This window comes from Myxocyprinus asiaticus, chromosome 42 (genome assembly GCF_019703515.2).
Source record: "Myxocyprinus asiaticus isolate MX2 ecotype Aquarium Trade chromosome 42, UBuf_Myxa_2, whole genome shotgun sequence".
NCBI classification, from domain to species: domain Eukaryota; kingdom Metazoa; phylum Chordata; class Actinopteri; order Cypriniformes; family Catostomidae; genus Myxocyprinus; species Myxocyprinus asiaticus.
The window spans coordinates 22056256-22069693 of NC_059385.1; positions in this window are offsets into that span (position 1 = coordinate 22056256).

The window sequence follows — 13438 nt, forward strand, 5'->3', positions numbered from 1 at the left end:
AGTATATGCATCAGTGTTTAACTGAGCACGGAACAAGACCATAACAACACAGATTAAAATGGAATTATAGATAGAAACATACACATGGAGGGGCAATATATGTTCCAGCTTTAGTCTTCATGTACTTCACCTGAATGGCTCCACTGTTAGACAACAAGTCTCCTCTGGTATCAAGTGAAGGTGGTGCCATGGTGATGTAGTCCATGGAGACAAGTCTCAGGTGACAACTGATTACTCCACTCAGAAAAACAAAGGACACAATAACAAATTATTGCATAGTTTAAGTAGATCAGGACATTGAGCTATTAGCTGCAATTGTATTTATTATCATTAGTATTTTTTCTTGCTTTAACAGCACATTTTCACTCAAACAAAGTGCATTAAAAGTTCAGATGAAGGTAAAGGTTCATTCACAATGAATGTCATGGTTACTTTTAAAACCTCCGTTCCTTGATGGAGGGAACGAGATGTTGTGTCGATGTAGTGACACTAGGGGTCACTCTTGGGAGCCCAAAACACCTCTGATCTTTTGAAAAAAGGCCAACGAGTATTGGCGAGTGGAATTTGTATGCCCCAGACATAAGGGTATAAAAGGAGCTGGTATGTAACCACTCATTCAGGTTTTGTGCTGAGGAGCCAAGTTCCCAGATGTTCAGCGTTGTGGCAAGAGGGACACAACGTCTCGTTCCCTCCATCAGGGAACGGAGGTTACGAAAGTAACCATAACGTTCCCTATCTGTCACTCACTCGATGTTGTGTCGATATAGTGACACTAGGGGTCCCTATACAAAATGGCACAACTAGCTGAACTGTGTTATGTGGACTAGCGGTGCGAGACAGGCAGACCTTTGTGTGCCTCGTAGCCAGCGCACCAGGCTGTCATGTAACCTCCCCCAACGCTGCTATGAGTGTCGAACGGTCCTTCAAGAACAAGTCGACTGCCCAACAAATAGGGACAGGCTAGCCCAGCCGAGGCCTCTTTTCCCTATTTTTTCTCCCCAAAAAGAGTGGAATTTTGTTAACGGACAGGGATCCACAAGTGTCCACATTGGGGGGGGTGTCACTTCCAAGGGGAAGACACTGTGGAGACCACACCCTGCCCAAAGGGGGGAGGGGGGTATTTTGAGTGGAAATACGTCACATGGTCTTTACCGAGCCTTGTCGGAAGTATGTCATGTGGAGAGGTCCCATGGTAGGTCCTACCCAAAGGGGGAGGAGTTTCTACAAAGCATAGTGACCGGGAGCAGAGGGGCCCCTGCCCAAGGAAGATGCAGTTTACCGACAGGGAAACGATTTTGCGGAAAATATCACATAGGGTTTCCTTCGGGGGAACCAGCACATGCGGAGCACCTACCACAGTTCAGGGCCTCATTAGCACACTTACTGAGCCAGCAGCGAGTTTCTCCGCAAACTCAACTGCCACAGGGCTAAGGAGGAAAGTCATCCAGGGATCACAGTCTGTGAACACTACTGGGAGTCAAGAGCGCATGTCTTCCCCTAAAGGAGGGGAAAGGTGCTATGCGCAAGCAGTACACCAGGCCAGTTGTCCCGGAACCTGCTCGTGCCTGCCACTACTCGGGACGAGACCGGCTCAACCCAGAGATTGTAGAACCTCGCAAAGGTGTTGGGTGTTGCCCAGCCCGCTGCTCTGCAGATGTCTGCCAAAGAGGCACCACTGGCCAGGGCCCAGGAGGCCGCCACACTCCTGGTAGAGTGGGCTCGTAACCCCGCAGGGGGTGGCACGCCCTGAGTTTGATATGCCATAGCGATGGTGTCAATGACCCAGTGGGCGATCCTCTGTTTGGAGACAGTGCTTCCTTTCCGCTGTCCCCCAAAGCAGACAAAGAGCTGCTCGGATCTTCTAAAGCTCTGCGTGTGATACAAATAGATGCGTAAAGCTCACACCGGACACAGCAATGGGAAGGCTGGGTCTGCCTCCTCCTGAGGCAGCGCTTGCAGGTTCACCACCTGATCCCTAAAAGGGGTCGTGGGAACCTTGGGCACATAGCCCGGTCGGGGTCTCAGGATCACGTAAGAGTAACCTGGACCGAACTCCAGGCACAATTCACTGACAGAGAACGCTTGCAAGTCCCCTACCCTCTTGATGGAAGTGAGCGCAGTCAGGAGGGCAGTCTTCAAAGAGAGTGCCTTAAGCTCAGCTGACTCCAAGGGCTCAGAGGGTGCTCCCCGTAGACCCTGAAGGACTACAGAGAGGTCCCACAGGGGAACGAGGCACGGTCTAGAGGGGTTCAACCTCCTAGCGCCTCTCACTTACCATCTACAACATCGCGATGTGCCGAAATAGCGGCTACATACACCTTCAAGTTTAGCCTGCAGGAAGGAAAGCACCGATCCGACTGTGCATCTCTGGGGGTCTTTGCATCGGGAAGAAGTCCACTTAGTGAACAGACGCCACTCTAAGGCATACAGGCGCCTCGTAGAGGGAGCCCTAGCCTGAGTGATCATGTCTACCAGGCCACTTAAGTCCTTTGCATCCCATCCAAGGGCCAGACGTGGAGATTCCAGAGGTCTGGTCATGGGTGCCAGATGGTGCCTGTCCCTGAGATAGAAGGTAATCCTGTGTAGGGGTATTTGTGCCACAGCTGGGTGCCCATGGGTGGGGGGTCTGCCGCTGGGGCGCCAACCCTGCCAAAAAGGAATGGTGGACGGCGGTCGTGACAACAACCGTGCACACTGGACATGTGACCCAGGAAACAAGGAAACTGCTCTTTTGCTGAACCTTTGGGTACCACAGCCTCTGGGGCATGTGGCGAAAAAAGAAACAAAAGATTCTCCTCCTGGCCCTCCACTGGGGGATGGACTGGTCTGTGCACCAGCTCCAGAGGAATGGGTCTCCTTGCCCCTGGGTTGCCTGTCTCAGGGGCACTTCGAAACCTTCCTTGGGTTCTTGGTGGCTGGCCGTGAGATGGGTGGCATCTGCTTCCTGCGATGGGCTGCACGCCGGGGCCGGGTTAAGGGGCGGGCTGCGACGGAGCCGGAGATGTTGCTGCAGGGAGATGCCCTTGGCGACGAGCAGACGGGGTGTGGGATCTTGAGCCACGCCGGGGCAGGATGTGCTTTTTAGCCTCCGTCTGCTTCTTCACCATCGAGAACTGCTGGGCAAAGTCCTTGACAGTGTTGCCAAACAGGCCAACCTGGGAGATGGGGGCATCAAGGAACCGTGTCTTGTCAGCCTCTCGCATCTCTACCAAGTTGAGCCAGAGGTTGCGCTGCTGGACCACGAGAGTGGACATCGCCTGCCCGAGAGACCGCGCTGTGACCTTTGTCACCCGGAGAGCAATGGTGTGCAGGGCGGAGGTGGCTTGTCCAGCAGCACCATAGGCCATAGCTGTCAGAGACGATGTAAACCTACAGGCCTTGGATGGGAGCAAGAGTGGGGGAGCTGAAAGATCGGGACCGGGCAGTAAAAGGTGCCTCCCACGAACTTGTCATCTCCTCATACACTTCTGGGAAGAAAGGAACAGGGGCAGGGCATGGCTGTGGGTGGCGCCCTGAGCCCAGGAACCAATCGTTGAGCCACGAGGGTTCAGGGGAGAGCAGAGGGTTCCACTCTAGCCCGACACTCGTGGCTGCCCAGGAAAGCATGTCCGTCATTTCCGCGTCGGGCTGAGACTGGGCGACCGTTCCCGAAGGAGGAATCCCAGTCAAAGCCTCAGTGTCAGACCGTACAAGCCCGTTCTCCGATGCTGCGCTCGATAACTCATCATCTTCCGGGGCGCCGGATGAGATGTCGAACCCGCCCTGAGACAAGCCGGCGATCTCGCCTGAGAGCCCGATCAGGGCAAGCGAGCCTGCTGGGGAATGGGAGGTCAATGGGATACCCGGTGGAGGTGGTCCCATTGAGGTCCCCAAATTGCCCCCAGTGCTAACCGGCATGGCCTCATACCTGTAGGTAGAAGGACTGAGGTGGGGAGCTGCTGGGGTGGCTTGCTTTCTTATGAATGCAAGCCACGACAGCAACGTTGCCATAGTCATGTTCTCACAATGAGGACATGATGAATCCACGAACGAAGTCTCCGCATAAGCAGCGCCCAGACACGTAAGTCAGCGATCGTGGCCATCAGAAGCGGAGAGATAGCGACCGCAACCAGGAATAACACACAAACGTTCCATGTGTGCCGCTCTTTTATGAATGGAAAATATACTCTTTTCAGAATTTACTCTTTTCTGGTTGCATACCAGCTCTTTTTATACCCGTATGTCTGGGGTAGTGGCATGCAAATTCCACTCGGCAATTCTCATTGGCCTTTTTTCAAAAGATCAGAGGTGTTTCAGGCTCCCAAGAGTGACCCCTAGTGTCACTACATCGACACAACGTCGAGTGAGTAACAGATAGGGAACAGTGAGGTATCGTGCATACACTTATGAAAAGGCCACTAAAAGGCAGCAAAACAAAATAAAACTACAAAACTACAGGATGAAAAGCTGCAGCATGCAATTTCTGCACCACTAATGTCACCACATGGAATTTAAAAAAATAAACATAGCTGCAAGCAGTGATGACGGGCCCAAGCACCATGGGTCCATTTCCATCCGGTGGCTTTCGGAAAACAATGCATGATGGACACACGCATTTGGCTGAGTAAACAAGTAAGACACCATGTCTTACCTTCTGCTCAGACATAATGGTTAACAACATTGATGTGTGTGGCAAATGTAATAAATGTGTAATTATAGCAAGTGTTTGAATACCCTTGAAGAGTCCAAAAGAGAATATTGCTATTTGACTAGTGGCTATGATAATATCACGCAAGATATCAAGAAGCATTTCGGATAAAAATAACAGGACTATTTCAAAGTCTGTTGTAAGTGCCACACTTCTGGCTGCCAGTTGGTGGCGCTATGACCGTGACCCACAATAGCCACATCCATGTGATCAGCCCCCATTACCAAACATACAGCTCAATTTTGATCTAAATCACACAGTGCACGCAGACAATATGAGACACTTCCTGTTTCCATTTTTTTTTTGGCAAAAAATGTATTGCCTCGCCATGGCAACACCGTTCAATATATCAAAAATACATTCACAATTTAGTATCTTCAATGTCTTGGCATAATGTTGCCTAAATTTGGTGAAAGTCACATGAATCACCTAGGAGGAGTATTTAAAAGTTCAGAGGCTGCAATATTCAAAAAATAAAAAATGGCTGACTTCCTGTTGGGTGGAGCTAATGGCTGTTTTTATTAAAGTTGTCCAGCTTGTTGAGAACAATATACACTGCGTGCCCAATTATTAGGCAAGTGAGTATTCTGATCTTATTATTATTTCTATGCACATTTTCCAACTCCAAACCATATAAACTTGAATGCTTATTGGATTCAATCATTTTCAGGTGGTATGTATTTGTGTGATGTGGGAGGGTGTGGTGAAAGTGACTAACACCTTATATCAAGGTGTGCATAATTATTAGGCAGCTTCATTACCTCAGGTAAAATGGGCCAAAAAAGAGATTTATCTGACACTGAAAAGTCAAATATTGTAAAATGCCTTTCAGACGGATGTAACACTCTTGAAATAGCTAAACTATTGAGGCATGACCACCGGACAATCAAACATTTTGTTGCAAATAGTCAACTGGAACGCAAAAAAACGCATGGAGAAGAAAAGGCGCAAATTAACTGCAAAAGACTTGAGAAGAATTAAACGTGAAGCTACCAGGAACCCATTATCCTCCAATGCTACCATATTCCAGAACTGCAACCTACCTGGAGTGTCCAGAAGTACAAGGTGTCAAGTGCTCAGAGACATGGCCATGGTCAAGAAGGCTGAAACATGACCACCGCTGAACATATTCACAAGTTGAAGCATCAAGATTGGGCAAAGAAACACATGAAGACAGATTTTTCAAAGGTTTTATGGACAGATGAAATGAGAGTGAATCTTGATGGACCAGATGGATGGACCTGTGGCTGGATCACTAATGGACACAGGGCACCACTTCGAGTCATGTGGAGCAAGGTGGAGGAGGGGTACTGGTATGGGCTGCTATCATAAGGATGAGGTAGTTGGACCTTTTCGAGTTGAAGATGGACTGAAACTCAACTCTCAAACCTACTGCCAGTTTCTGGAAAGTACTTTCTTCAAGCAGTGGTACAGGAAGAAGTCCTCAGCATTCAAGAAGGCCATGATCTTTATGCAGGACAATGCTCCATCACATGCATCCAAGTACTCCACTGCTTGGCTAGCCAGCAAGGGACTCAAAGATTCCCAAATAATGACTTGGCCCCCTTCCTCACCTGACTTAAATCCTACTGAGAACTTGTGGGCCCTTCTCAAATGTGACATTTACAGTGAGGGAAGACAATACACCTCTTTGAACAGCATTTGAGAGGCTGTGGTTGCTGTTTCAGCGAAAGTTGATCGTGAACAGATCAAGAAACTGACAGACTCCATGGATGGAAGGCTCATGGCAGTTATTGAAAAGAAGGGTGGCTATATTGGTCACTGAATATTTTTGAAAGGCCAACATTTTTATTTAATTGTCATTTTGTGTTACTTATTTGTTGCACCTACTCTAAAAATTGAGAATAAACAATTGAATTGGGAGAAATTAGTTTTGTAAATTAGTTGCCTAATAATTGTGCACACTAATAGTTTATCCCCATAGGGATGCCTCCCGGTGTCCCAAAATGGGGAACACCCAACAATAGATACTCGTGCCATTCGGGTGTCTGTGTTTTGTGAGGGCCCGTGGCTTTGTTTTGTTTCTGTATTGCCATATGTCTGTCAGTCTTGCGTCATAACCCACCTCCTTGTTTGCCTATTATTAGTTCATTAGTCACACCTGCCCTGTCTGTTAACCTGTTTGATTTCTCTCCCTATTTTAGTCTCCTCGTGTGTGCTGTCCGGTGCCAGTTCATCTTGCTTCATGTTCATGTCAGTCTGTCTAGTGCTACACAAATTTAGGCAGGTCGTTATAATGTTGTGGCTGATTGGTGTATATCTTGAAACATTTATTTAACAAAACAACATTAAAAAAAAACAAAACAATTATAATAAAAAAACTTTCAAAAAACTAAAAAAGTACCCTAAAGCTAATATCTAGGAACATTCTGGACACCAAAATCTAACTTGCCCATAACTTTCTGGGATCCAAGAATTGTTAGTTTGATGAGCATATTCTGCTAAAAGAGAATTTTACATTCAGTTATTGTTATTTAATTTTTTTTGCAGATGCATTATAGCCTACAGTATATGTAGGCTACACTACAGTATACCCTGTTTATAAGAAACAATAATTACTACAACAAAACAGATATTTTTTTTCCCTGTTCTTTGCAACTATTGCAAGCATTGCAGTTAAAAATATATTTTCAAGTGAGGCATTTGTTGTTGTTATACTGTAGCCAAACCATTAGAAAAATACCCAGAGCAACATTTTCAGAGACCAGAGAGATCAACAAACGTCTCTTGCCTAGGTCTGAGGAAGCCTTTATTGTGGATGAGAGTAAGCTGGGTTTTCTTGAAGTTACACAAAAGCTGTGAGATCCAACTGCCTCCGGCCATGTGAATGTGTGCGGAAGCATTGTGCATCTTGAACATGCTGTATCATTACTTGCCACATGTAGCTCACAGACCCATGTTATGGATCTCATACGAGAGTTTGGTGTGAAAGTCTACCCACAATTTGCAGAGAGTAAGAAAGTGCATCACATGGGTGGTCCACACACCAAGATTATGACTTATACTTCCAGCATCCCATCATACTACCCTCTGGTCATGCTTGACTTTCTGTGGTGGGTAGGAGAAACACAGCAATCTTATCTAACAAAGTCTGCAATGTTTTAAGAACATTCCTTTTTTCTTGAGTAATAGGAATGTGACTAATAGCCATAATTTCATTAATTTTAATATTAGTATACACTAGGTTACTTTAAAGGGATAGTTCCCCAAACAATTTTAATTCTGTAATCATGTACTCTCGCTCATGTTGTTCCAAGCCTGTGTGACTTTCTTTTCTTCTAAGGAACACAAAAGGGAAATGTTAGGCAGAATGTTAGCCTCAGTCACCCTTCACTTTCATTGCATCTTATTTCCATACTTACAAAGTGAAGGGTGACTGAGGCTAACATTCTGCCTAACATGTCCTTTTGAGTTCAGATAGAAAGTCACATGGGTTTAAAACAGTGGTTCTCAAACTTTTTTGATGAAAAAAAAGGGAGCCTTTTTCATTCCCTTACCCCAAAATACCCCTGGTTTAGAACAACGTGAAGGTGAGTAAATGATGAAAGAGTTTTCCTAATTTAGTCAACTATTCCTTTAATAACTATCCCAATATGCAATAGATCTTCTATTAATGTTTTTATCCAGTCCCTTGACATCATACAACATGCTAGTTCTTAGCTAGAGTATAGGGCAGGTGAAGATGAGAAATAAGTTGACTCTTTATATTTGGTCTATTAAAAGCATGTAAAAAAAAAAAAAAAAAAAAAAAAAATTATGTGTGTTTGAAAAACCAAAATGTGGTGTCTATCTCATAGATTGACTGGCTCACAAAGACCATATCAGCAAAAGAACCAATGAGTTCTCCTAATGCTGAGCTCTTTGACAGCATGTCACTTCAATCCTATTTGTAACAACATCTCTGGACCACAGGCAGTGTTGGGAGGGTTACTTTTGAAATGTATTCCACTACAGATTACAGAATACATGTAATGTAAAATGTAATTTTGTAACATATTCCGTTAGATTACTCAAGGTCAGTAACGTATTCTAAATACTAAATGTCTTCAGCACTGGTAGATTTTTTTCACTTGTTTTGATTATAAATACTCTGCCAGTACCATAAGACAAAATACACATATTAAAAATCCATTCTCTGAAAATCTTATGCAGTGTTGTTTCTAAAACTTGATAAATCAAATTGATCTTGTTTTAAGGATTTTTAGATATTTTTACAGGAAAACAATAAAAAAATATATCATCATGAATATGATTTTTGCCCTAATATCAAATATCTTACTAGAAAAAAGAAAATATGATCTAACGTGAATTTTCTTGATAAAAAAAATATGATTATGCCTGGTAACATGTGCATGTAAAATGGCTAGAAATAGCATTTTAGCTTAGCGTAAAGCTGACAATTTACACAAGGTTTATTTCTATTTCTTCTGCTCCAAACTTCAAACTTACTTCTCTGTCTGCTCGTATGAATGTAACACATCATAAGAAAGTGTTTCACCGCTGTTCAAATGCACTTTGGATCGCATCATTTATATGTATAAATGTTTTTCATCTGAAAGGACTAAATATTAAAGGTGCAGTATGTAAGATTCAGAAACCCTTGTTATAATGACACCTGTGGCTGTTAAGTGAACTGCAGCCAGCTTGTGTTGCACCTGTTGCTCATGATCGCGCACACACTCCATAGGGACACGAGCGAGCATCGACCAAAACAATGACGTAACATACAAAGAGGCTGAACGTGATTCACCGACATCATGCTGACAGATGTGGTTGCATAATTAAAATTACACAGTTATGATTGTTTTAATACAAACTTTGAGACTGTGTATTATATTTGACTCTCCAGTGCTGGAACAGTGCTAAAACAAAGTGTGGATATAGGTCTGACTATGCAAGACTGTAGTTTGAAGTAATCACTTTTCTTTGTATGATACATTGACTGCATTTATACGATAGCCTATGTCGGCATTAGCTAGCTAGCCAGCTTTATCAATAGCTGTTAGCTAAATTTGGTGTATGATGACAGTAGCTGTTTATAAAATAGACTGTACATTATAAATATGTTGACACAATTCAGTATTGATGTGATTCCATCACAACTGTCATTTTGATATATTGATGAGCTATTGTTTTATAATAATAGAATGTATATATTTTCTGTATAACCAAGTTACATTACACTAATGAATGGATCTTTTTGCATTATCTTGAACATTGTCTAGCATTCATTTCATGTGTTATTGTAGTTTACCTTGCTGAATAATTACAGATTAACATTGACATTAACCTGACTTTTAGTATAAAGAGAAGATCGTTGAAATTATTTGAAAGTTACAAAGCAAGGTAGCTTGCAATTGGTCAGCGTTAGCAGGCAAGATCAAGTTAGCTAAAATTATACAGATCAATCCTTATGTCACTATATTTCACATGCTTTGCAGTTATGTAAGCTTACCTGTCCAATAAGAAGAACGCTACTTCAGGGTCAGTTTTGATCCCCAAATCCGAACGAAGATCCCTCCAGGAATCAAATGCCCTGCCGATGTTCACTCTAGTTTTTGCTCAACCACGATCACGTTCCTGCTTAGCCAGATGGGATTCAGTAGATAAATGTTTTTTTTTTTTTTTTTGGCTTACTCTGAGTTTGTGTAGGAGTCGGTGTTGTGCTGGGAGCCAGATGTTTGCTGGATTCCATCTCTAAGATAATGTTACCTAGTGTTGCAGTTTGTCGTCACTGTTGAATAGCAGAAGAGAAGCTACTGTCTGAGGCAAGGCTCTCGGGAGTGCGCATAAACGTCACATCCTTTGGATTTTCCCGGCAAAAGCGACCCGCTCCCTTCACATGAAAATCAGTCTACAGGCTTTAATAGGCAACCTAGGAAGTCCAGGAAGGACTAATTTTTTAAGTTGCATTACAAGCTATTCACACATTGGCAAAAAAAGGTGAATATTACATGAAAAATTTTACATATTGCACCTTTAAATGAAACAAATGACAGTAAAATGCAAAGTAATCTCTTCAGTGATCAAAATACTTTTTGAATGTAACTGTATTCTAATTACCAATGATTTAAATTGTAACTGTAGTGGAATACAGTTACTTATATTTTGTATTTTAAATACGTAATCCTGTTACATGTATTCCGTAACTCCCCAACCCTGACCACAGGTGAGCATTATCCGCATTGTGCATTTCTTGTATGGCCTTTGAAACTTTGTAAATGAATGCATTGCGCAAAATTGGCAACTGGAAATGGGACACAATCCACTGATACTTATCTATCTGTTCCTGTGTGTCTTGCAGAGACAAAAGAGGAGATGGGATTGTGTAGCTGTGCCGTGTTTGGCATGAAACCAGTGCAGATGTCGTTCCTATATTTTCTGATGTACTCTGCAGCAGCAGGGGGCACCCTTCAACTTCTGGAGACCACGCCTGGCGCAGCTCAGGAGTTCAGAGTCAAGTTGAGGGAGAGGGAGATAAGGTAGATGTAGAACATAGGGAGACATGACAGGGATCATGCTTGGATAGGTAATTCTCCTAATGTAAATAATTTCCCCTGATAGAAACCATATATTATGTAACTGGACAAACCTAACTTGATTGAATGTTGTTTGGCAACCCAAGACTGTTTTAGAATATGAGTTGGCCAATCACTGCTGGCAAGCAATATATATATATATATATATATATATATATATATATATATATATATATATATATATATATATATATATATTGTGTTTTGAACAGGAGCGAACAACGGATCATTGTGAAATTCTATTAGTGAAAATGCAGTTACAGATATAAAAAAATGACAGTTTTTACTAGTAAGAATGGTTATTTCCGCAAGTAATGACACCATTTTTTATATCAAGAACATTTTTACTGTTGCAAATGTAATTACTGATATAAAATTAAGCATTTTCCATTTGTAGTAATTGCATTGCTGATATCAAGAATTGGCATTTTTACTAGTGAAAATTGTATTATCGATATCTATAAATAATATCCTGTACATGATTAAATGCTGAAAGTGCTTGCATTAGTGATTTTATTTTGAGATTGTGTGGGGTTTTTTTGTTTTGTTTTTTTTTTTTGATATGGACATATAGTATTCATTTTATTTGTTCAGGTCTTAAATAGATCTTAAAATGTCTTAAACTGTATTATAAAAAATGTGCAGCAACCCTGGGAAAGAGCTGTGTAACTATTCTTCAAAGAAAATGCCTACTTTTGTGTTTCACAGAAAAAATAACAACATATGGGTTTGGAACAACTTGAGGGTGAGTAAACAATTACAACATTTTCATTTTTAGGGGGACAATTCTTTTGGTGTCCAGTTTTCAAACACATTAAATATCAAACTAACTATCAACATTTAAAAAAAAAAAAGTATGTACATCCAATTGATCAGTATAGTGTGGGCTAGCTGGGAACTTTGCAACCGCATAAGATAGCAGCAGTTGATTAAAGGGAAAGGTGAGCAAAATACAGCTCATTTTGAAAGGCTTTTATCTTCTAGTCCTCACTTACCTAATTTCTGTAACCAGTTTATCACTCTACCAGATTAGATCAATCTCTAAATGTATTACCAGTGAGTATTACATAATTTTGCTATGCATATTTACCCTTTTATTCACTGCAGCATATTGACAATTCAGTATTATCTTGGTAAACCTAAACAGATCTATCACAATGTACCAGTAGATACACCAGTCATACACAAGCTATTTTGAAACAAGCAATCTCAGAAACACTGTGGTAAAGCAGGAGAAGCCCAATGGTGCATCTTGGCACAACACAGACTTTTTTTATTTTATTTTTTTTTTTTTGGTACTGAGAGAAACAGCTGTGGGTGACCTCAATGTGACACCCCTCTCTCTCCATAGGGGGGCACTCAACAGCTGTCTGAGAAGCTGATGGAGCAGATCGGTTGGGTTCAGCTGTAACAACCATATGTCAGGTAACCACACCATCAGAGCAGAGGGGTTGACACACAGATAACTAGCATTTCTCCACCAGCAGCGCGAGTGATAAGTTCCTTCACCTTAGCATAACAAAATGTGTAATTCGGATACCAAGACATGAGTCCTGCTGTGAGATTTTTGCAGTGAAACAAGCATCCTTTGTATGGTACTTCCTTCTCTTCTTCCTGTACTGTATCTCTCTGTTTCTATTTCTGTATTGTACTGTTGTAAGCTGAAGTGGCTGTCATCACTAAAATATTCGGAATACCTAAATCAAATCCACTCCATTAGATTGATCTCATTTGCGAATCGGTGACACAAAATCTTTTGAAAGCATCTGAGTCACATCTTGGAATTAGCCTATAATGTTGCTTTCACACATAGAGAGGTAAAATCTATTAGCCTCCTTAATGGTCTCCCATGTTACATCGGCATCTCTGAGTAGAAAGTTTTACTCACACCTACTGTTTATCAAAATCAACTCATTGACCATAATCAGATGAGCGAGTGCTATGGCGGTGTTTGCAAAGTGAGCTTAAGGGAATATTCCTGGTTCAGGACAAGTTAAGCTCAGTAGACAGCATTTGTGGCATACTTTTGATTACCACTTATAACCAAATAATAAACAAAGGAAAAATGGACGTACAATGGACGTGAATGGGGCCAGTCCATAAACATTAAATTACACCCTGTTTCATGTGATTTTATTGTGGTTTTAATTTGATAAAATCACTTAGCGGAACTGCAGGGTTCACCGCCGTT